Source organism: Staurois parvus, unplaced genomic scaffold, assembly GCF_062004578.1.
Source record: "Staurois parvus isolate SC_StPar_1 unplaced genomic scaffold, SC_StPar_1.0 ptg001527l, whole genome shotgun sequence".
NCBI lineage: Eukaryota > Metazoa > Chordata > Amphibia > Anura > Ranidae > Staurois > Staurois parvus.
The window spans coordinates 39,872-63,250 of record NW_028319323.1 but is presented as its reverse complement, the minus strand read 5'-3'; the positions used below and the strand labels follow the sequence as shown (position 1 = coordinate 63,250).

At 48.1% G+C, this 23,379-nt stretch overlaps 1 pseudogene across 1 annotated transcript in view; it reads left to right on the top strand.

Annotated features, from left to right (window-relative positions):
• Positions 1-23,379, top strand: part of LOC149435369 (inactive heparanase-2-like) — a 279,818-nt pseudogene that overhangs the window by 248,283 nt on the left and 8,156 nt on the right. Inside the window, exon 7 of the transcript XR_016308497.1 lies at positions 20,965-21,058. The product of XR_016308497.1 is annotated as an inactive heparanase-2-like (transcript). The remainder of the gene's footprint in view (positions 1-20,964; positions 21,059-23,379) is intronic.

The following is a 23,379-nucleotide window of genomic DNA, read 5'->3' as shown; positions in this document are numbered from 1 at the left end:
CAATGTTTCTCCGCAGAGTTGAATGTTCCTCCATAGGTGTCTTGGTTTCTCTGCAGCCTTGAATACAGTAATTTACGGCACGTCTGGGAATCGCACTGTATCTGCTCTGTAAACAGAGATTCTGAAAGAAAAATACACAGAAAGGCTGAATCTGGCAGCGAGTGGAAGTTGTGTCACACGGACTAGATTCTCCATGTTCAGCCTCCTATCAACAATCGTTCTGTAACCTTCACCTCCATTTCCCTGACAGAACTTGAATGGAGTCCAATCTGCGCTGCACTCGGTGTAACGTGGAATGATGCCCACCACAGGCTCCTGTCCTCCATGTGGTGGCCATGTTTTTATAGGATACATAGGGACATATTTATAAAGTGGTGAATTTTACATTCACCCAACATTCACTGCAGATGAATCAGACATTGTCATTTAAAACACAAATTCCTTGGCTTCCAAGGCTCCGTCTTTCCTGGTCCTCTTCCTGACTATCCAAGTGTTCCTTTAGTGACACCTACAACTCTTCCTCCTCCTCTGCTCTTCCCATAGGGGCACCCAAGGCTCTCTTCTCAGACCCCCTCTATCCTCTGTCTACACCTCCTCCTCCCTGGGTCAGAGGAAGGCCTCCAACAGCCTCTAATACCATCCCAGATATCATCTCTCTACTCCACAGCTCACCCCTTCAGTCTCCTCACACATCACCAATCCACAAAAGATCACTGTCCCGATTATGCCACCTTTACCTCATTTCCAAAATCCCTCCTTCTCCTCCAATGACATCATGAAGCTTCGAAATCAATCCCTTGTTATCTCTCACCTCAACTATTGCAACTCCATCCTTACTGGCCAACCTCTACACTGACTATCCCCCCTTCAGTCCATCGTGAATGATGCTACCAGACTCATCCACCTTACCAGCCACTCGGTGTCCTCCACAATCCCTCCACTGGCCTCCATTCAGTGTTCTCCACCCCTCTCTGCCAATCCCTCCACTGGCCTCCATTTAGTGTCCTCCACCCCTCTCTACCAATCCCTCCACTGGCCTCCATTCAGTATCCTCCATCCCTCTCTGCCAATCTCTCCACTGGCCTCCATTCAGTGTCCTCCACCCCTCTCTGCCAATCCCTCCACTGGCCTCCACTCAGTGTTCTCCACCCCTCTCTGCCAATCCCTCCACTGGCCTCCACTCAGTGTCCTCCACCCCTCTCTGCTAATCCCTCCATTGGCCTCCATTAAGTGTCCTCCACCCCTCTCTACCAATCCCTCCACTGGCCTCTGCTCAGTGTCCTCCACCCCTCTCTGCCAATCCCTCCACTGGCCTCCATTCGGTGTCCTCCACCCCTCTCTGCCAATCCCTCCACTGGCCTCCATTCGGTGTCCTCAACCCCTCTCTGCCAATCCCTCCACTGGCCTCCATTCGGTGTCCTCCACCCCTCTCTGCCAATCCCTCCACTGGCCTCCACTCGGTGTCCTCCACCCCTCTCTGCCAATCCCTCCACTGGCCTCCATTCGGTGTCCTCCACCCCTCTCTGCCAATCCCTCCACTGGCCTCCATTCGGTGTCCTCAACCCCTCTCTGCCAATCCCTCCACTGGCCTCCATTCGGTGTCCTCCACCCCTCTCTGCCAATCCCTCCACTGGATTCTGATAACCCAACCAATTTCATTCATAATACTAACAACATACAAAGCCATCCACAACTCTGCCCCAAACTACATCTCATAATATCATCCAAACTGTCTTTTCTGTTCCTCACAAGACCTCCTGCTCTCTAGCTCCCTCATAACCTTCTCCCATGTTGACTTCTAGGACTTACCCAGAGCCTCTCCATCTTCTGGAACTCCCTACCCCAGCAATCTGCTAATTTGCTCACCCCTTGGGTGATCCCTAAAAACTCATCTCTTCAGGAAAGTCTATATGGACCGGTACGGTTATAGGATGTGATATAAAAGTGAGCATTCTACTCCCAGAGTGAAATACATCAGAAATACAACGATCTTGCACAACATTCTGACCACTGATGGTAAAGGAATAACACCGATTATCTGGTTACAATGGAACCTGAAAGTGGGCGGGATATATTAGTCAGCAAATGAACATGTTATCCCTGATGTTGAAGTGGTGAAAGCAGAAAAAATAAACAAGTGTAAGGGTTTGAGGGACTTTGACAAGGACCGAATTGTAATGTCTAGATGACTGGGTCAGCGCAACCCCAAAACGGCAGCTCTTGTGGGATGTTCCCAGTTTGCAGTGGTCAGAACCAACCAAGATGGTCCAAGGAAGGAAAGCTGGCAAACCGGTGACAGGATCATGAGCAGCCAAAGCTCATTGATGGAGGTGGAGAGGGAAGGCTCATTGACGGAGGTGGGGAGGGAAGGCTCATTGATGGAGGTGGGGAGGGAAAGCTCATTGATGAAGGTGGGGGGGGCTCTTTGATGGAAGTGGGGGGGGGGCTCTTTGATGGAGGGGGGGCTCATTGATGGAGGTGGAGAGGAAAGGCTCCTTGATGGAGGTGGGGGGATGGAAGGCTAATTGATGGACATGGGGGGAAGGTTCATTGTTGGAGATGGGGAGGGAAGGCTCATTGATGGAGATGGGGGGAATGCTCATTGATGGAGATGGGGAGGGAAGGCTCATTGATGGAGCTGGGGAGACTCTTTGATAGAGGTGGGGGGGGGGAGGCTCATTGATGGAAGTGGGGAGGGAAGGTTCATTAATTGAGCTGGGGAGACTCTTTGATGGAGGTGCAGGGGGAAGGCTCTTTGATGGAGGTGGGGGGGGGCTCTTTGATGGAGGTGGGGGGGGAGGCTCTTTGATGGAGATGGGGGGAAGGCTTATTGGTGGAGATGGGGGAGGCAGTTTGATGGAGGTGGGGGAGGCAGTTTGATGGAGGTGGGGAGGGAAGGCCCATTGATGGAGGTGGGGAGGGAAGAGTCATTGATGGAGGTGGGAAGGGAAGGCTCATTGATGGAGCTGGGGAGACTCTTTGATGGAGGTGGGGGGGAGGCTCTTTGATGGAGGTGGAGAGGGAAGGCTCTTTGATGGAGGTGGGGGGGGGGCTCTTTGATGGAGATGGGGGGAAGGCTCATTGATGGAGTTGGGGGAGGCTCTTTGATGGAGGTGGGGGGGAGGCTGATTGATGGAGGTGGGGAGGGAAGACTCATTGATGGAGGTGGGGAGGGAAGGCTGAGCTGTGTATTACAATCCAATTGAAGAGCTACTGGAGTTTAGGTTGCTAAAAAAGTGAATGCTGGTTTTGACAGAAAGGTGTCAGGACACACAGAGCATGGACGTTTGTTGTGTAGCTGCAGACCAGTCAGGGTGACCATGCTGACCCATGTCCACAGCCAAAAGTGCCTACAATGGGCTTGTGAGCCTCATAACTGGACCACAGAGCAATGGAAAAAGGTGGACTGGTCTGATCAATTCAAGAATTGTTTGAGGAGCACAAAAACAAGTTGGAAGTGTTGACTTGGCTTCCACATTCTCCAGATCTCAATCCAATTGAGCATCTTTGGAATGTGCTGGAAAAAGAAGTCCAATCCATGGACTTAAAATATCTGCTACTGATGGCTTTACCTTCAGAGATCTAGTGGAGTCCATAGTGAGATGGGTCAGGAAAGGGGGACCTACCCAGTATTAGGTGGGTGGTCATAATGTTCTGGCTGATCGGAGTATGTCCCTGATGATGGAGACGTGTTAGGGACTTGGGGATTCGGGGACGACCTTAACACAGAAGAATGCCTGACAATGCCTTTATTAGCTCTGTTTATTGGAGGACAATACTGGACAGAAATACAGAACTCTGTAATCCGATAGGCACACTTCCTTCACAGCTCACTTCATTCCAGTCCAGTAAATATGAATCTTAGGGACAGCCTACGGATGATTGATTTCCATCTTGTAGCATCAAAACGTTGAAAGAAATTGTCTTGGAACTTGAGATTCCGAAGAGATTCCTCCATTTCCTTCTGCTGAGAATTCGAATGAAAGTGAAGAAGTGTTACATCCACGTCCGTAGATAAGACCGGTCCCAGCAAAAGTGCAGAAACAGCTGAAAAAACGATTCTAAAAGGGGGGGTTTAGATTATGGACATCCGAGAGTGGAGAGGAGCCAACATAGAATGATTGGGGGGGGGGGGTTATATCATAGACATGATAGAGAGAAGTCCACATTTAATGATTGGGGGAGGTTATAAAATGGACATTGGAGTGCAGAGAGGAATCCACATTGGATGATTGGGGGGGGGGTTAGATCTTGGACATCAGAGAGTGGAGAGGAGCCCACATCAGATGATTGGGGGGGGGGTTATATCATGGACATCAGAGAGCAAGGAGGAGCCCACATCAGATGATTGGGGGGGTTATATCATGGACATCGAAGAGTGCAGAGGAGCTCACATCAGATGATTGGGGGGGTATATCATGGACATCGGAGAGTGCAGAGGAGCTCACATCAGATGATTGGGGGGGGTTATATCATGGACATCGAAGAGTGCAGAGGAGCCCACATCAGATGATGGGGGGGGTATATCATGGACATCGAAGAGTGCAGAGGAGCCCACATCAGATGATTGGGGGGGGTTATATCATGGACATCAGAGAGTGGAGAGGAGCCCACATCAGATGATTGGGGGGGTTATATCATGGACATCAGAGAGTGGAGAGGAGCCCACATCAGATGATTGGGGGGGTATATCATGGACATCGGAGAGTGCAGAGGAGCTCACATCAGATGATTGGGGGGGTATATCATGGACATCGGAGAGTGCAGAGGAGCTCACATCAGATGATTGGGGGGGTATATCATGGACATCGAAGAGTGCAGAGGAGCCCACATCAGATGATTGGGGGGGGTTATATCATGGACATCAGAGAGTGGAGAGGAGCCCACATCAGATGATTGGGGGGGGGGTTATATCATGGACATCAGAGAGTGCAGAGGAGCCCACATCTGATGATTGGGGGGGTATATCATGGACATCGGAGAGTGCAGAGGAGCTCACATCAGATGATTGGGGGGGTATATCATGGACATCAGAGAGTGCAGAGGAGCTCACATCAGATGATTGGGGGGGTTATATCATGGACATCGGAGAGCAAGGAGGAACCCACATTAGGTGACTGGGGGAGTTATAACATGGACATTGGAGAGCAAGGAGTCCAAATTGGATGATGGGGTAGATTATGTCATGGACATTGGAGAACAGAGAGGAGCCCACATTGGATGATTGGGGGGGAATTATATTTTATTATATCATGGACAATGGAGAGCTGGGAGGAGCCCACATTGGATGATTGATTATATATTATTACATCATGGACATTGGAGTGGAGAGGCACCATCGGGGAGGTCATATATTATGACATCAGGGATATCGGAGAGTGGAGAGGGACCATCAGGGGGGTTTTATATTATTACATCATGGCTATCGAAGAGTGGAGAGGGGCAATTGGGGAGGGGCCATCGGGGAGGTCAGATATTATGACATCATGGACATCGGAGAGTGTAGAGGGGCCATCGGGGATGTAATATATTATGACATCATGGATATCGGAGAGTGGAGAGGGGCCATCGGGGAGGGGCCAATGGGGAGGGGCCATCAGAGAGGTCATATATTATGACATCATGGACATCGGAGAGAGGAGAGGGGCTATCGGGGAGGTCATATATTATGACATCATGGACATCGGAGAGTGGAGAGGGGCCATCGGGGAGGTCAAATATTATGACATCATGGACATCAGAGAGAGGAGAGGGGCCCTTGGAGAAGGGCCATTGGGAAGGTCATATATTATGACATCATGGACATTAGAGAGTGGAGAGGGGCCATTGGAGAAGGGCCATTGGGAAGTTATATATTATGACATCATGGACATCAGAGAGAGGAGAGGGGCCATTGGAGAAGGGCCATTGGGAAGTTATATATTATGACATCATGGACATTAGAGAGTGGAGAGGGGCCATTGGAGAAGGGCCATTGGGAAGGTCATATATTATGACATCATGGATATCGGAGAGTGGAGAAGGGCCATCGGGTAGGCCATATATTATGACATCATGGACATCAGAGAGTGGAGAGGGGCCATTGGAGAAGGCCCATTGGGGAAGGTCATATATGATGACATCATGGATATTGGAGAGTGGAGAAGGGCCATTGGAGAAGGCCCATTGGGGAAGTTATATATGATGACATCATGGATATCAGAGAGTGGAGAAGGGCCATCGGGGAGGCCATATATTATGCCTGTGCCACCATCCCCTCCCTCCTAGATTGTAAGCTCGAAAGAGCAGGGCCCTCGATCCCCTCATGTATCACATTGTATTGGTATTGTTCTGTCACATGTTCTGTCCCCCTCTGTAATGTACAGCGCTGAGCCAACTATGGGGGCTTTATAAATACTGTATAATAATAATAATTATGACATCATGGACTTCAGAGAGTGGAGAGGGGCCATCGGGGAGGTCATATATTATGACATCATGGACATCAGAGAGTGAAGAGGGGCCATCAGGGAGGTTATATATTATGACATCATGGACAGCGGAGAGTGGAGAGGGGCCATCGGGGAGGGGCCATTGGGGAAGTTATATATTATGACATCATGGACATCGGAGAGTAGAGAGGAGCCATCGGGGAGGTTATATATTATGACATCATGGACATCGGAGAGTGGAGAGGGGCCATTGGAGAAGGGCCATCGGGGAGGTCATATATTATGACATCATGGACATCAGGGAGTGGAGAGGGGCCATTGGGGAAGTTATATATTATGACATCATGGATATCGGAGAGTGGAGAAGGGCCATTGGGGAGGCCATATATTATGACATCATGGATGTCAGAGAGTGGAGAGGGGCCATTGTAGAAGTTATATATTATGACATCATGGATATTGGAGTGTGGAGAGGTGCCATTGGAGAGGGGCCATTGGGGAAGTTATATATTATGACATCATGGACATTAGAGAGTGGAGAGGGACCATCAGGGAGGTCATATATTATGACATCATGGATATCGGAGAGTGGAGAGGGGCCATTGGAGAAGGGCCATTAGGGAAGTTATATATTATGACATCATGGACATTAGAAAGTGGAGAGGGGCCATTGGGGAAGTTATATATTATGACATCATGGATATCGGAGAGTGGAGAGGGGCTATCGGGGAGGCCATATATTATGACATCATGGATATCAGAGAGTGGAGAGGGGCTATCGGGGAGGCCATATATTATGACATCATGGATATCAGAGAGTGGAGAGGGGCCATCAAGGGGGTTATATATTATGACATAGTGGAGAGTGGAGAGGGGCCATCGGGGAGGTCATATATTATTATATCATGGACATCGGAGAGTGGAGAGGGGCCATTGGGGAAGGTATATATTATGACATCATGGACATCAGAGAGTAGAGATGGGCCATCGGGGAGGTTATATATTATGACATCATGGACTTTGGAGAGTGGAGAGGGGCCATTGGAGAAGGGCCATCAGGGAGGTCATATATTATGACATCATGGACATCAGGGAGTGGAGAGGGGCCATTGGGGAAGTTATATATTATGACATCATGGATATCGGAGAGTGGAGAAGGGCCATCGGGGAAGCCATATATTATGACATCATGGACATCGGAGAGTGGAGAGGGGCCATTGGGGAATGATGACATGATAAACTACATCCCCCAGAGGAAGCTACGAGTCCCTGTAGCGTAACGCGTAGGGGAGGGGCGGTGACGTCATCACGCATCCACGGAGGAACGGCAAGCACATTCAGTGAAGGCAGACACACCTGCAAGGCTGGTTGTATAGTAGGATTTGGATACTTTTTGGATACATTTGCACACAAAGCGCTACTTTTGTTTAGAGCATGTGAGTGGGAAACCAATAGCTTTAAATAAATAACTTTTATCCCGGATAAGACACTATGTCTCTGTTTCTCTCTTTATATGTATCGAGCATGGAGGAATAAGCAGCCAGTGGAGAAAGTTCTATTGAGGAGGCTGTGTTGGGGAGAGAGGAGAGAAGAAAGGATGGAGAGGTTCACGGCTGTGAACACTGATCCATCATACAGATTAGTTTGAACTTTAAATACCATCGCATCTCTGATGAACTGAATTGTCATTTCCATATATATTTATTCTGGTTTATATGCACAATATATTTTTTCATTTTTTCACTTTTTATATATGAATTAATGGTGTTATCAATTATGATTTTTGGTTGGATTAATATATTTAATTATTGATATATTGAAGATACACGGAGTCATTTAATAACATTATTATAGAAAATTGGATTTGTATTATTATTGAGAGTTGTATACATTGGAGCGCGGTACAGTATTGACATTTAATATATACATCCATACACCTGGAGAGGGTGTAATAAGTACCTAGCGATCTAATATATTTTAATTTTATAAAGAATTTATTTAAACACTTGATTAATTAATTAGAAAGTATCCCAGTAATTCACAATAATCACATGATTATCATATAAGCACATAATTATTTAAAGTGTAAGAATACTTCTAGTGGCTCACAAGTATTTATTTTAATTTTAATTAGGCCATTGGGGAAGTTATATATTATGACATCATGGACATCAGGGAGTGGAGAGGGGCCATTGGAGAAGGGCCATTGGGGAAGTTATATATTATGACATCATGGATATCAGAGTGTGGAAAGGGGCCATTGGAGAGGGGCCATTGGGGAAGTTATATATTATGACATCATGGACATCAGAGAGTGGAGAGGGGCCATTGGGGAGGCCATATATTATGAAATCATGGACATCAGGGAGTGGAGAGGGGCCATTGGAGAAGGGCCATCAGGGAGGTCAGATATTATGACATCATAGACATCAGGGAGTGGAGAAGGGCCATTGGAGAGGGGCCATTGGGGAAGATATATATTATGACATCATGGACATTAGAGAGTGGAGAGGGGCCATCAGGGAGGTCATATATTATGACATCATGGACATCAGAGAGTGGAGGGGGGCCATTGGAGAGGGGCCATTGGGGAAGATATATATTATGACATCATGGACATTAGAGAGTGGAGAGGGGCCATCAGGGAGGTCATATATTATGACATCATGGATATCGGAGAGTGGAGAGGGGCCATCGAGGAGGCCATATATTATGACATCATGGACATCGGAGAGTGGAGAGGGGCCATCGGGGAGGCCATATATTATGACATCATGGACATCGGAGAGTGGAGAGGGGCCATCGGGGAGGCCATATATTATGACATCATGGACATCAGAGAGTGGAGGGGGGCCATTGGAGAGGGGCCATTGGGGAAGATATATATTATGACATCATGGACATTAGAGAGTGGAGAGGGGCCATCAGGGAGGTCATATATTATGACATCATGGATATCGGAGAGTGGAGAGGGGCCATCGAGGAGGCCATATATTATGACATCATGGACATCGGAGAGTGGAGAGGGGCCATCGGGGAGGCCATATATTATGACATCATGGACATCGGAGAGTGGAGAGGGGCCATCGGGGAGGCCATATATTATGACATCATGGACATCAGAGAGTGGAGGGGGGCCATTGGAGAGGGGCCATCGGGGAGGCCATATATTATGACATCATGGACATCGGAGAGTGGAGAAGGGCCATCGGGGAGGCCATATATTATGACATCATGGACATCAGAGAGTGGAGAGGGGCCATTGGAGAAGGGCCATCGGGGAGGCCATATATTATGACATCATGGACATCAGAGAGTGGAGGGGGGCCATTGGAGAGGGGCCATCGGGGAGGCCATATATTATGACATCATGGACATCAGAGAGTGGAGAGGGGCCATCGGGGAGGCCATATATTATGACATCATGGACATCGGAGAGTGGAGAAGGGCCATCGGGGAGGCCATATATTATGACATCATGGACATCAGAGAGTGGAGAGGGGCCATCGGGGAGGCCATATATTATGACATCATGGACATCGGAGAGTGGAGAAGGGCCATCGGGGAGGCCATATATTATGACATCATGGACATCAGAGATTGGAGAGGGGCCATCGGGGAGGCCATATATTATGACATCATGGACATCAGAGAGTGGAGAGGGGCCATCGGGGAGGCCATATATTATGACATCATGGACGGCAGTGAAGTATATCATTTCCATGTACAGAACACGCTGTTTAATGGCTGTCGGTCTTATCGCGGTTTTGTCGGAATGTAATGAATCGCTCAGGAATTGAATTGGTGAATCGCTCTTTGCTGTCACATGTTCCTTCTTCTATGGAATCAGCAGCTGTTCCTCACTCAGCAGGCTTATATAGCGATGACTGTGCTTGGCCCCAGGGGCCCCAGAAAGGTTTGCACCTGGAAGTAGCGCAAAGTCCAGCTGCAGGCTCGCTGTGAGAGCTTGCTGTGTTCTCTGGACTCTCCCATTGTCTAGTACAATAGACCGAATCTTTCTCCGATAACGTAACACCACAGCCGCTCGGTGGACGCACATTCTTTATTTTTACGGTAAAATGTGAAGTCGTTTCTGCAGGTTGTTGTATTTCACAAATTCCTCCTCTAATGGTCATCTGTAGATCATGGAATGTGATCCTGGCCTACACCAGACCCCCCCTTCCTCCTTGTATGAAAGCGCCAACATTACAGAAAACAATTCGACAATCTAAATACGTTCAACCATTATTGCTTGCCTCATCCAATGTCCTGAGGCTGCTTGGTGTCCCCCTTCTATACATCCACACCGCCATTTTCAAAGTTGATGTCATCGGTGGTCAGCTTCTTCTTCTTCTGCATTTTGTGCCTTGGCCCAGATGACGTAGGTGTCGGATCTGTCACATATGCAATTATCGGAGGGAGGAAATGCCTTTTCCCCTGAGATCTTGTGAAATCTTACTATCTACACTGGTGACATAGCCTTCCCAGGGGTCCTCTGTGAGGTCCTGGCTACATCACCAGTGCCTCACTCAATCAGGATGTGGGATTCCATTTTGTGAAAATACTATATATCTACAGTCAGGTCCATAAATATTGGGACATGGACACAATTGTAACATTTTTGGCTCTATACACCACAATGGATTTGAAATGAAACAAACAAGATGTGCTTTAGCTGCAGACTGTCAGCTTTAATTTGAGGGTATTTACATCCAAATCAGGTGAACGGTGTAGGAATGACAACAGTTTGTATATGTGCCTCCCACTTGTTAAAGGATCAAAAGTAATGGGACAATTGGCTTCTCAACTGTTCCATGGCCAGGTGTGTGTTATTCCCTCATTATCCCAATTACAATGAGCAGATAAAAGGTCCAGAGTTCATTTCAAGTGTGCTATTTGCATTTGGAATCTGTTGCTGTCAACTCTCAAGATGAGATCCAAAGAGCTGTCACTATCAGTGAAGCCATCATTAGGCTGAAAAAACAAAACAAACCCATCAGAGAGATAGCAAAAACATTAGGCGTGGCCAAAACAACTGTTTGGAACATTCTTAAAAAGAAGGAACGCACCGGTGAGCTCAGCAACACCAAGAGACCCGGAAGACCACGGAAAACAACTGTGGTGGATGAGCGAAGAATTCTTTCCCTGGTGAAGAAAACACCCTTCACAACAGTTGGCCAGATCAAGAACACTCTCCAGGAGGTAGGTGTATGTGTGTCAAAGTCACCAATCAAGAGAAGACTTCACCAGAGTGAATACAGAGGGTTCACCACAAGATGGAAACCATTGGTGAGCCTCAAACACAGGAAGGCCAGATTAGAGTTTGCCAAACGACATGTAAAAAAGCCTTCACAGTTCTGGAACAACATCCTATGGACAGATGAGACCGACATCAACTTGTACCAGAGTGATGGGAAGAGAAGAGTATGGAGAAGGAACTGCTCATGGTCCTCAGCATACCACCTCATCAGTGATCATGGTGGTGGTAGTGTCATGGCGTGGGCATGTATGGCTGCCAATGGAACTGCTTCTCTTGTATTTATTGATGATGTGACGGCTGACAGAAGCAGCCGGATGAATTGTGAAGTGTTTCGGGGATATTATCGGCTCATATTCAGCCAAATGCTTCACAACTCATTGGACGCTTCACAGTGCAGATGGACAATGACCCAAAGCAGACTGCAAAAGCCACCAAAGAAGTGGAATGTTCTGCAATGGCCAATCACCTGACCTGAATCCGATTGAGCATTTCACTTGCTGAAGACAAAACTGAAGGGAAAATGCCCCAAGAACAAGCAGGAACTGAAGACAGTTGCAGTAAAGGCCTGGCAGAGCCTCACCAGGGATGAAACCCAGCGTCTGGTGATGTCTATGTGTTCCAGACTTCAGGCTGTCATTGACTGCAAAGGATTTGCAACCAAGTATTAAAAAGTGACAGTTTGATTTATGATTATTATTCTGTCCCATTACTTTTGGTCCCTTAACAAGTGGGAGGCACCTATGCAAACTGTTGTAATTCCTACACCGTTCACCTGATTTGGATGTAAATACCCTCAAATTAAAGCTGACAGTCTGCAGTTAAAGCACATCTTGTTCATTTCATTTCAAATCCATTGTGGTGTATAGAGCCAAAAATGTTAGAATTGTGTCGACGTCCCAATATTTATGGACCTGACTGTATATATACTGTATTATATACACTGCTCAAGAAAATGAGAGGAAGACTCTGAAATCCATCAGATCTCAATGGGGAGGAATCTCCTGCTGGATCTCTATACTGACATGGACGGGGTGATGGGTGAGGAACGTAAGGACACCCCATCGTTTGATGGAAATGAAAATGATTGACCTACAGAGGACTGAATTCAAAGACACCCTGAAAATAAAAGTGAAGAAATGATGCAGCAGGCGAGTCCATTTGGCTGAAATGTCATTGCAGCAACTCGGAATGGCCCTCAGTAGTCTGTGTGGCCCCCACGTGCTTGTATGCATGCCTGACAACGTCGGGAGAGGCTCTTAATGAGACCACGGATGGTGTTCTGGGGGATTTCCTCCCAGATCTGAACCAGGATATCACTGAGCTCCTGGACAGTCTGAGGTGCAACCTGGTGGCGTCGGATGGACCGAAACATGACATCCCAGAGGGGTTCTATTGGATGTAGGTCAGGTGAGCGTGGGGGCCATTCAATGGTATTAGTTCCTTCATCCTCCAGGAACTGCCTGCATACTCTCCCCACATGAGGCCGGGCATTGTCCTGCACCAGGAGGAACCCAGGACCCACTGCACCAGGAGGAACCCAGGACCCACCGCACCAGGAGGAACACGGGACCCACTGCACCAGGAGGAACCCGGGACCCACTGTACCAGCGTAGGGTCTGACAATGGGTCCAAGGATTTCATCCCGATACCTAATGGCAGTCAGGGGGCAATTGTCTAGCCTGTAGAGGTCTGTGTGTCCCTCCATGGAGATGCCTCCCCAGACCATCACTGACCCACCACCACAACGGTCATACTGAACCATGTTACAGGCAGAACGTTCTCCACGGATTCTCCAGACCCTTTCACGTCTGTCACATGTGCTCAGGGGGAACCTGCTCTCATCTGTGAAAAGCACAGGGTGCCAGTGGTGGACCTGCCAATTCTGGGGTTCAATGGCAAATACCAATCCAGCTCTTTGGTGCTGGGCAGTGGGCACAGGGCCCACTAGAGGGCATCGGGCCCTCAGGCCACCCTCATGAAGTCTGTTTCTGATTGTTTGGTTAGAGACATTCACACCAGTGCTCTGCTGGAGGTCATTTTGTAGGGCTCTGGCAGGGCTCATCCTGTTCCTCCTTGCACAAAGGAGCAGATACCGGTCCTACTGATGAGTTAAGGAACCTTCTACGGCCCTGTCCAGCTCTTCTAGAGGAACTGCCTGTCTTCTGGAATCTCCTCCATGCTCCCGTCACCTGGAATCTCCTCTATGCTCTCGTCTCCTGGAATCTCCTCCATGCTCTCGTCTCCTGGAATCTCCTCCATGCTCTGGTCTCCTGGAATCTCCTCCATGCTCCCGTCACCTGGAATCTCCTCCATGCTCTCGTCTCCTGGAATCTCCTCCATGCTCTTGTCTCCTGGAATCTCCTCCATGCTCTTGAGACTGTGCTGGGAGACACAGCAAACCTTCTGGCAATGGCAGGTATTGATGTGCCATCCTGGAGGAGTTGGACTGCCTGTGCAACCTCTGTAGGGTCCAGGTATGGCCTCATGCTACCAGTAGTGACACTGACCCCGGCCAAATGCAAAACAAATGAAAAACAGTCAGAAAAGATGAGTAGGGGAAAAAATGTCAGTGGCTTCCACCTGTAAAACCATTCCTGTTTTGGGGGTTGTCTCATTGTTGCCCATATAGTGCACCTGTTGTTAATTTCATGAACACCAAAGCAGCTGAAACTGATGAACAACCCCCTCTGCGACTTACCTGACCAGATCCATATCCCCGGAGTCTCATGGACTTGATGCCAGACTCGGATTACAAAGTCTTCCTTTCATCTTTTTGGAGCAATATATATATAATGTATTTTGCTCTCTGCGTTATTTAGAGTAGCAGTGCCCGTCTCCAACAAAACCTCTATAAGATGATGGCCTTTATGGATCTAAAATGTTTATGGAAGATTTCAGAGAAGCCAGCAATTTCCAGGATTTGTGGCTCCTTCACCAGAGTCGTTCAGCCTGAGGCTTTAGCAGGAGGTCAGTCGCTCCATGACATGACAGCAAGAAAGTCTTCCACTCTCCGAACATTCGCCCTGTACTCAGATATTTCTGTTTCTGAAGGACCAGGAGACTTCAGATGGACCACGGGCAACACAATGATACGTACCCAGGGAGTGCAGACCAAGTTTCAGCCAGACTACAGGACTGCAGGTCTAGCAACTCTAATGTAGCCCACACACGGGGTTGGTCTGTCGGTTTGATCCATTCCCTAATAGGCACATGATGGCCAGGCACATAACTGTAGCACTACCCCCTTAGGAGTCGCTAGAGATGTGGGTCCCCCCCTATAGTCCTGCACAGCCAGGCAACATGCATTTCCTTCAGACCTTGCACAGCAGTAAATAGTCCTTGAACCTGTTTTTTTTTAGATTTTATTAGGTGATTGAAACTTGGATGGGGATGAGGGATACATGGGATGCCCAAGGAACTGTTGAACTGAGGACAACTTCCTGGAACTAGAAGTGCTCACAAGGATTTATCTTCTTGGAGAGCTATCTAGCCTCTCCTAGTGCACCTCCTCACACCCCAGATGAAATCTCCTCTTCACCCAGCTGCCTGAAAGAATCCCTGGGCAAGAAGACCCAGAATCTGCGTCCTTAAGATCAGCAGTCCCAGATGGTGGCTAGTCAGGTTTCCCACCCGAATGTCCTCTCCCCTTATCTGGCCCAGGGGATGTGGGGTTACTCACCCAGTCCTCTCCTGCAAGCTTGTGGGTCGGTGGCTGCCTTCAGGCCTTACTCTGGGCTGGCTCCTTCCCTGCTCCCCAGGTTGTCCTCTCTCAGGGGACAATGAGGCTGAGAGATCCTCCTTTCCAGCTCCTCCACCTGTAGATAGGCCACTCTCCTGGACCCCCTCCCAGGCTCCACACACCATCCTGCTCACTCCATCTTCCACCCGAACACTCTTGCTGCTGAGCAGGCTCAGTCACTCTTAAGGGCTGTCTTGACCCAATGCCAAGCCTCCTGCCTAGGGGATTGGCCAGGATCCCTTGAGAGTGCAGACCAGCTCCTCCTCACCCCCATCCACTGAATTCTAGAAATATCTGGAACTGTTTCGATATCCAGGACCTTCATATATCTTCTGTGGATGATATGGATGAGGGAAAGAGGTTCCTGTAGCTTGTAAGTCGCTATGTGTAGTCTGCCACCAGTCAGGGAGTGCACGTGGTCTGCCATTGGTTGGCCTACTCTTTATTTCGTGGTCTCTTTGGTGGAATCTTCTGCTTTTGTATTGACAGGTCATTTAGTTTCACAGAGCAGAGAGCACCAAATGTGTGAAACAGACCCAAGAATGACAACAAAAGTCCGGCTTCGTTCTGTTCACACAAATCAGAAATAGAAGGACTAGGGCCGCCATGGCTGTGGGTTTATTCCTCGGGGGGGCGATGCCGGGGCCACGTGATCCAGATAACTCAGACGGAAGAATTATAAACACATTTCACTTCCATTCCTGGAAACCTCACAGGAGCTGAAAATTAGGCCCCAAATTCCTCTTCACTTCAATGAATTTGTTCTAATCAGACGTTGAGCTTCTGAAAGGTATCCAATGGTTTTAATGGGTGGAAAATAATGAGCAGATTCAGAGGATTTCAGAAGTTTTGGAAAGAAAAAAAATAAACTGGCGAGAAAAAAAGGTAATATTGCATTTGGGATTTGCCTCTTCCGCTCGGCCTTTGTGCCGGCTGTGCTCGTCCTGACGTGTTTTGTTCTGCATAGACACCCTGCAAATCCCATGAAGTCATCGGTTTTGGTGGAATATGGTGTCGGGCCTTGTGTGTTGATACAGTTGTGACCAAAATTATTCAACCCCCACTGAAATTGAGTGTTTTGGCCAGTTTGACATTGCTTTTGATCATTCAGTCATCTTGCTTACATTTACATTAAAGAGGCACTTGTAGGTCAGACAAATATAACATAACAGTTATAATGAAATAACCACAAATGTCTTTTCTGTGCTCACAGCATTATCAGTTTTATTCAACCCCCAAGTGACATTCAATCTTAGTACTTAGTACAGCATCCTTTTACAGTTATAACAGCTTTTAAACGTGAAGCATAGCTTGACACAAGTGTCTTGCAGCGATCTACGGGTATCTTCGCCCATTCTTCATGGGCAAAGGCCTCCAGTTCAGTCACATTCTTAGGCTTGCGCACTGCAACTGCTTTCTTTAAGTCCCACCAGAGGTTCTCAATCGGATTTAAGTCTGGTGACTGCGATGGCCACTCCAAAATGTTCCAGCCTTTCCTCTGCAACCATGCTCTAGTGGACTTGGAGGTATGCTTGGGATCATTGTCCTGTTGAAAGGTCCAACGTCTCCCAAGCCTCAGGTGTGTGACGGACTGCATCACGTTTCCATCCAATATCTCCTGGTACTGAAGAGAATTCATGGTACCTTGCACACGCTGAAGCTTCCCTGTACCTGCAGAAGCAAAACAGCCCCAAAGCATGATTGACCCTCCACCATGCTTCACAGTAGGCAAGGTGTTCTTTTCATCATAGGCCTTGTTCTTCCTCCTCCAAACATAGCGTTGATCCATGGGCCCAAACAGTTCTAATTTTGTTTCATCAGTCCACAGAACACTATCCCACAACTTTTGTGGTTTGTCCACATGGCTTTTGGCATACTGCAGTCGACTCTTCTTATTCTTTGGAGACAGCAAGGGGGTACGCCTGGGAGTTCTGGCACGGAGGCCTTCATTACGCAGTGTGCGTCTTATTGTCTGGGCTGAAACTTCTGTACCCACATCTGACAAATCTTTTCTCAGTTCCTCAGCAGTCACACGGGGACTTCTCTCCACTCTACGCTTCAGGTAGCGCACAGCAGTCGAAGTCAGCATCTTCTTTCTGCCACGACCAGGTAGCGTTTCAACAGTGCCCTTTGCCTTGAATTTGCGAATGATGCTTCCTAAGGTGTCTCTTGGTATGTTTAACATCTTTGCAATCTTCTTATAGCCATTGCCCTTCCTGTGAAGAGAAATCACCTCTTCTCTTGTCTTCCTGGACCATTCTCTTGCCTTCACCATGTTTGTAACCACACCAGTAAATGTCTAGAAGGAGCTGAGTATCACAGTCATTTTAAAGCTGCCTAATTGGTGCTTATTATGCTTGATTGCTGCTCGGTGACATCCACAGGTGTTTTCAATACCTGATGGAAAGCACCTGTATGAACCTCTGTTCTTCAGAGTGGTAGTCTTTAAGGGGTTGAATAATTGTGGCAATGAAGAAACCACATAAGAACCATTTACTACTGTATTACATAAACAATTGATGTCATTTTAGTTGCATTTGGGTAGTTACAACGTCCTTGTAGGATTTGATTCTGAATACAATTCCAAATGTACACTATAGTCCCTAAACCCCTTTACAGCATTGGGGGTTGAATAATTTTGGTCACAACTGTACGTTACTGGCCAACCTCACTGAAATATAAATGTCTGGAAAAGGTTGGTGATTGTGACCCGTCAAATGAGCACTGACTACATATTCTGATCCTGACCCGATCAGAGAAAAACAGCAGCAGAATATGTGGAACGGTGTGTGTGGATTTCATCTGGGACACATTACTCTTCAACGGAACATTTCACAACTAACCCGACTTAATGGGATTTCATTTGTTAAAGTACCATGTATCACAGACAATTGACATTGTTCATCCTTTTGTGGCATCTCAGTGCTGCTGTTCTCCTGCAGTCTCTTTGCAGCCACTTCCTGTCAGTGTGCACTCCGGCGATGGCTCCATGGAATTTCTCAAGATGGGTTTCATGATGGTGACCACAGTGGACTATGTCTGTGTTCTGTGTTGAAGTGGCCTCTTGTAGTCTCTATCGCCGCCATTTTTGATCAGAGTTCCTTGAAACCCTGAAGTTCCTTCAGAAGTTGCTAGAGGATCATTGAGTGGTGGGTGATTGTCCTCCCATATAATAGTGACTGAAGGTTCTTGAGGTTCCTCCAGAGGTTGTTAGGGGTTCCATGAACTGTGGGTATTTGGCTTCTCATTGGATGGTGTCTTCAAGTTCCTGAGGTTCCTCCAGAGGTTACTAAAGGAACCATGAACTGTGGGTAATTTACCTCCCATTTGATAGTGCTTGCAGGTTCTTGAGGTTCCCCCAGAGGTTGCTAGGGGATCCATTAGCTGTGGGTGAATTACCTCCCATTTGATAGTGCCTGCAGGCTCTTGAGGTTCCTCCAGAGGTTGCTAGGGGGTCCATTAACTGTGGGTGAATTACCTCCCATTTGATAGTGCCTGCAGGTTCTCGAGGTTCCCCCAGAGGTTGCTAGGGGATCCATTAGCTGTGGGTGAATTACCTCCCATTTGATAGTGCCTGCAGGCTCTTGAGGTTCCTCCAGAGGTTGCTAGGGGGTCCATTAACTCTGGATGAATTACCTCCCATTTGATAGTGCCTGCAGGCTCTTGAGGTTCCTCCAGAGGTTGCTAGGGGGTCCATTAACTCTGGATGAATTACCTCCCATTTGATAGTGCCTGCAGGCTCTTGAGGTTCCTCCAGAGGTTGCTAGGGGATCCATTAGCTGTGGGTGAATTACCTCCCATTTGATAGTGCCTGCAGGCTCTTGAGGTTCCTCCAGAGGTTGCTAGGGATGTGGAGGCAGGATGTAAAAAAAGGGACATGTCTCCGGTTAGGCCGCGGAAGACTGAGGTTAAGAAACAACCATCTCACTTTTAGATTGGATGGTCATAAAGGCCTCTTTGCCTGATAGGGTCATAAAGGCCCCTTTGCCTGATAGGCCGTAAAGGCCTGGATTAATGTTCCTTACAGTACGGCTTTATGGGTACTTTTCTGATGCTGTCGCCATAAATAGGCCACAAAGGCCCGACATTTTGTCTGATGGGCCCAATAAAGTGACCATAAAGGCCTCTAGTTGCTTCTGTTGGAGACATCCATGAAGGCTTGTAGTCCTTCTTGCTTGCTTTTCCCGTGTTGGTGTGTTTTATAGTTAGGATGGTGATGTAACCAGATAGTTTGTTCTATTTAGTTGTAGCCAGAAGTATGGATTTTGTATTTATTTATTTATTTATTTGTATATATTTTTGTAAAAAAATGTTTTTGTTGTTGGTTGCAAGATTCTTTTATTAAAAAAATCTCCAGAGGTTGCTAGGGGATCCATAAACTGTGGATGAATTACCTCCCATATAATAGTGCCTGCAGGTTCTTGAGGTTCCCCCAGAGGTTGCTAGGGGATCCATGAATTGTGGGTGATTGGCCTCCCATACAATAGTGCCTGCAGGTTCTCGAGGTTCCCCCAGAGGTTGCTAGGGGATCCATGAACTGTGGGTGAATGACACCCCATTTGATGGTGCCTGCAGGTTCTCGAGGTTCCCCCAGAGGTTGCTAGGGGATCCATGAACTGTGGGTGAATTACCTCCCATATAATAGTGCCTGCATGTTCTTGAAGTTCCTCCAGAGGTTGCTAGGGGATCCATGAACTGTGGGTGAATGACACCCCATTTGATGGTGCCTGCATAGTTCCAGGACCAATGCCCCCTGATAGAGCTTGACACCAATGATCTTTTAGTGGTCTGTAAGGGTGGACTTCTGATCCCCATGATAAGGGTTGCATTCTTTTTAATGACCACCAATGTAGGGAACATTTTTGCCATTGACCCATAATGAATTGGCTTGGCTTGGTTTTCCCGAGACCTCGGGGGTTACTCTGGAGTAAAAAGATTGAGAAAGGCTGCTCCATGGAACCTGTGTGACAGGGTGACACCATAGATATCATACGGCACAACTGGTTGGCTGTGGTCAGCAGAAGCTTTCCTGTGATATGTTGTGTCCATCGTTGGTCCAGTCTTCTTAGAATGGATGTCCCACTTTTAGAGGCCGTCTACATTGCTGCCTGTCTGTGAACACTTCATTCCAGTTCCTGGGGTCCTGCGTGTTTCAGGCCGTCTTCTTCCCGAAGCTCTGTGAACGCTCACAGCCGTAAAATGGTGTCTGGGAACCACAAACTGGGCAGCAATACTTCAAGATGGCAGATTCCAGGAGAGGTCCAGGGAAAATATTATTCCAGTTATAAAATCTGTGCGAAGCCGAGCCGCCTGCAATCTACGACTGGGATTGTTACTAGCGGTGGGGGGTGGCGCAGGTTTCCTCCGTGGGCTCACTTCTATCTGTGGTCGGCCACCGGCATCGAATATTGAGGCTTCCAATCTAGACGCTACCCAACTACACAGACTGACGTCACCATAGCCGGGTCTCCACCACCACTGACAACGTCTTGTCATCAACCGTATTGGTGTCACTAATCTGCTTGTCTTTGCAGTCACAATATCGATGCACGTGTGGGGAAAGCTGTGGACTTCGTGAAAACCCGACTTCTGGATTCTCTGGCAGAACAGATCCGTAAAATCCAAACCGTGAGTTTCCCGAATTCCTGACAATTATTAAAGAATATGTCCAGCTATCAGCATGCTGTGCGTTGTCACTGCGTTCCAGCGTGGACCAACTAGGTACATACCTGGCCGACCCCTGGAAGCTGGAAATCAATGAAATAGACACCGCTACTACACCGCTACTACACCGCTACTACACCGCTACTACACCGCTACACCATTACTACACCGCTACTACACCGCTACTACACCGCTACTACACCGCTACTACACCGCTACTACACCGCTACACCACTACTACACCGCTACTACACCGCTACTACACCGCTACTACACCGCTACTACACCGCTACACCACTACTACACCGCTACTACACCGCTACACCATTACTACACCGCTACTACACTGCTACTACACTGCTACACCACTACTACACCGCTACTACACCGCTACTACACCGCTACTACACTGCTACTACACCGCTACTACACCGCTACACCATTACTACACCGCTACTACACCGCTACTACACCGCTACTACACTGCTACTACACCGCTACTACACCGCTACACCATTACTACACCGCTACTACACCGCTACTACACCGCTACTACACTGCTACTACACCGCTACTACACTGCTACTACACCGCTACACCGCTACACCACTACTACACCGCTACTACACTGCTACTACACTGCTACACCACTACTACACCGCTACTACACCGCTACTACACCGCTACTACACTGCTACTACACCGCTACACCACTACTACACCGCTACTACACTGCTACTACACTGCTACACCACTACTACACCGCTACTACACCGCTACTACACCGCTACTACACCGCTACTACACCGTTACTACACCGCTACTACACCGCTACTACACTGCTACTACACCGCTACTACACTGCTACTACACCGTTACTACACCGCTACACCACTACTACACCGCTACTACACCGCTACTACACCGCTACTACACTGCTACTACACCGTTACTACACCGCTACACCACTACTACACCGCTACTACACCGCTACTACACTGCTACTACACCGCTACTACACTGCTACTACACCGCTACACCACTACTACACCGCTACTACACTGCTACTACACCGCTACTACACCGCTACTACACCACTACTACACCGCTACTACACCACTACTACACCACTACTACACCATTACTACACCGCTACTACACCGCTACTACACCACTACTACACCGCTACTACACTGCTACACCGCTACTACACTGCTACTACACCGCTACTACACCGCTACTACACTTCTACTACACCGCTACTACACCGCTACACCGCTACACCACTACTACACCGCTACTACACCGCTACACCACTACTACACCGCTACTACACTGCTACTACACCACTACTACACCACTACTACACCGCTACACCATTACTACACCGCTACTACACCATTACTACACCGCTACTACACCGCTACACCACTACTACACCGCTACTACACCGCTACACCGCTACTACACCGCTACTACACCGCTACACCGCTACTACACCGCTACACCACTACTACACCGCTACTACACCGCTACACCACTACTACACCGCTACTACACCGCTACTACACCGCTACACCACTACTACACCGCTACACCACTACTACACCGCTACTACACTGCTACTACACCACTACTACACTTCTACTACACCGCTACACCACTACTACACTGCTACTACACCGCTACTACACCGCTACACCACTACTACACCGCTACACCACTACTACACCGCTACTACACCGCTACTACACCACTACTACACCGCTACACCACTACTACACCGCTACACCGCTACTACACTGCTACTACACCGCTACTACACCGCTACTACACTTCTACTACACCGCTACTACACCGCTACACCGCTACACCACTACTACACCGCTACTACACCGCTACACCACTACTACACCGCTACTACACTGCTACTACACCACTACTACACCACTACTACACCGCTACTACACCACTACTACACCGCTACACCTCTACTACACCGCTACTACACCGCTACACCACTACTACACCTCTACTACACCTCTACCACACCACTACTACACTGCTACTACACCACTACTACACCGCTACTACACCGCTACTACACCTCTACTACAATTCTACTACACCATGACTACACTACTGCTACACCATCACTACACCTCTACTACAATTCTACTACACCTCTACCACACCGCTACTACACCACTACTACACTGCTACTACACTGCTGCTACACCACTACTACACCACTACTACACTGCTCCTACACCATTACTACACCT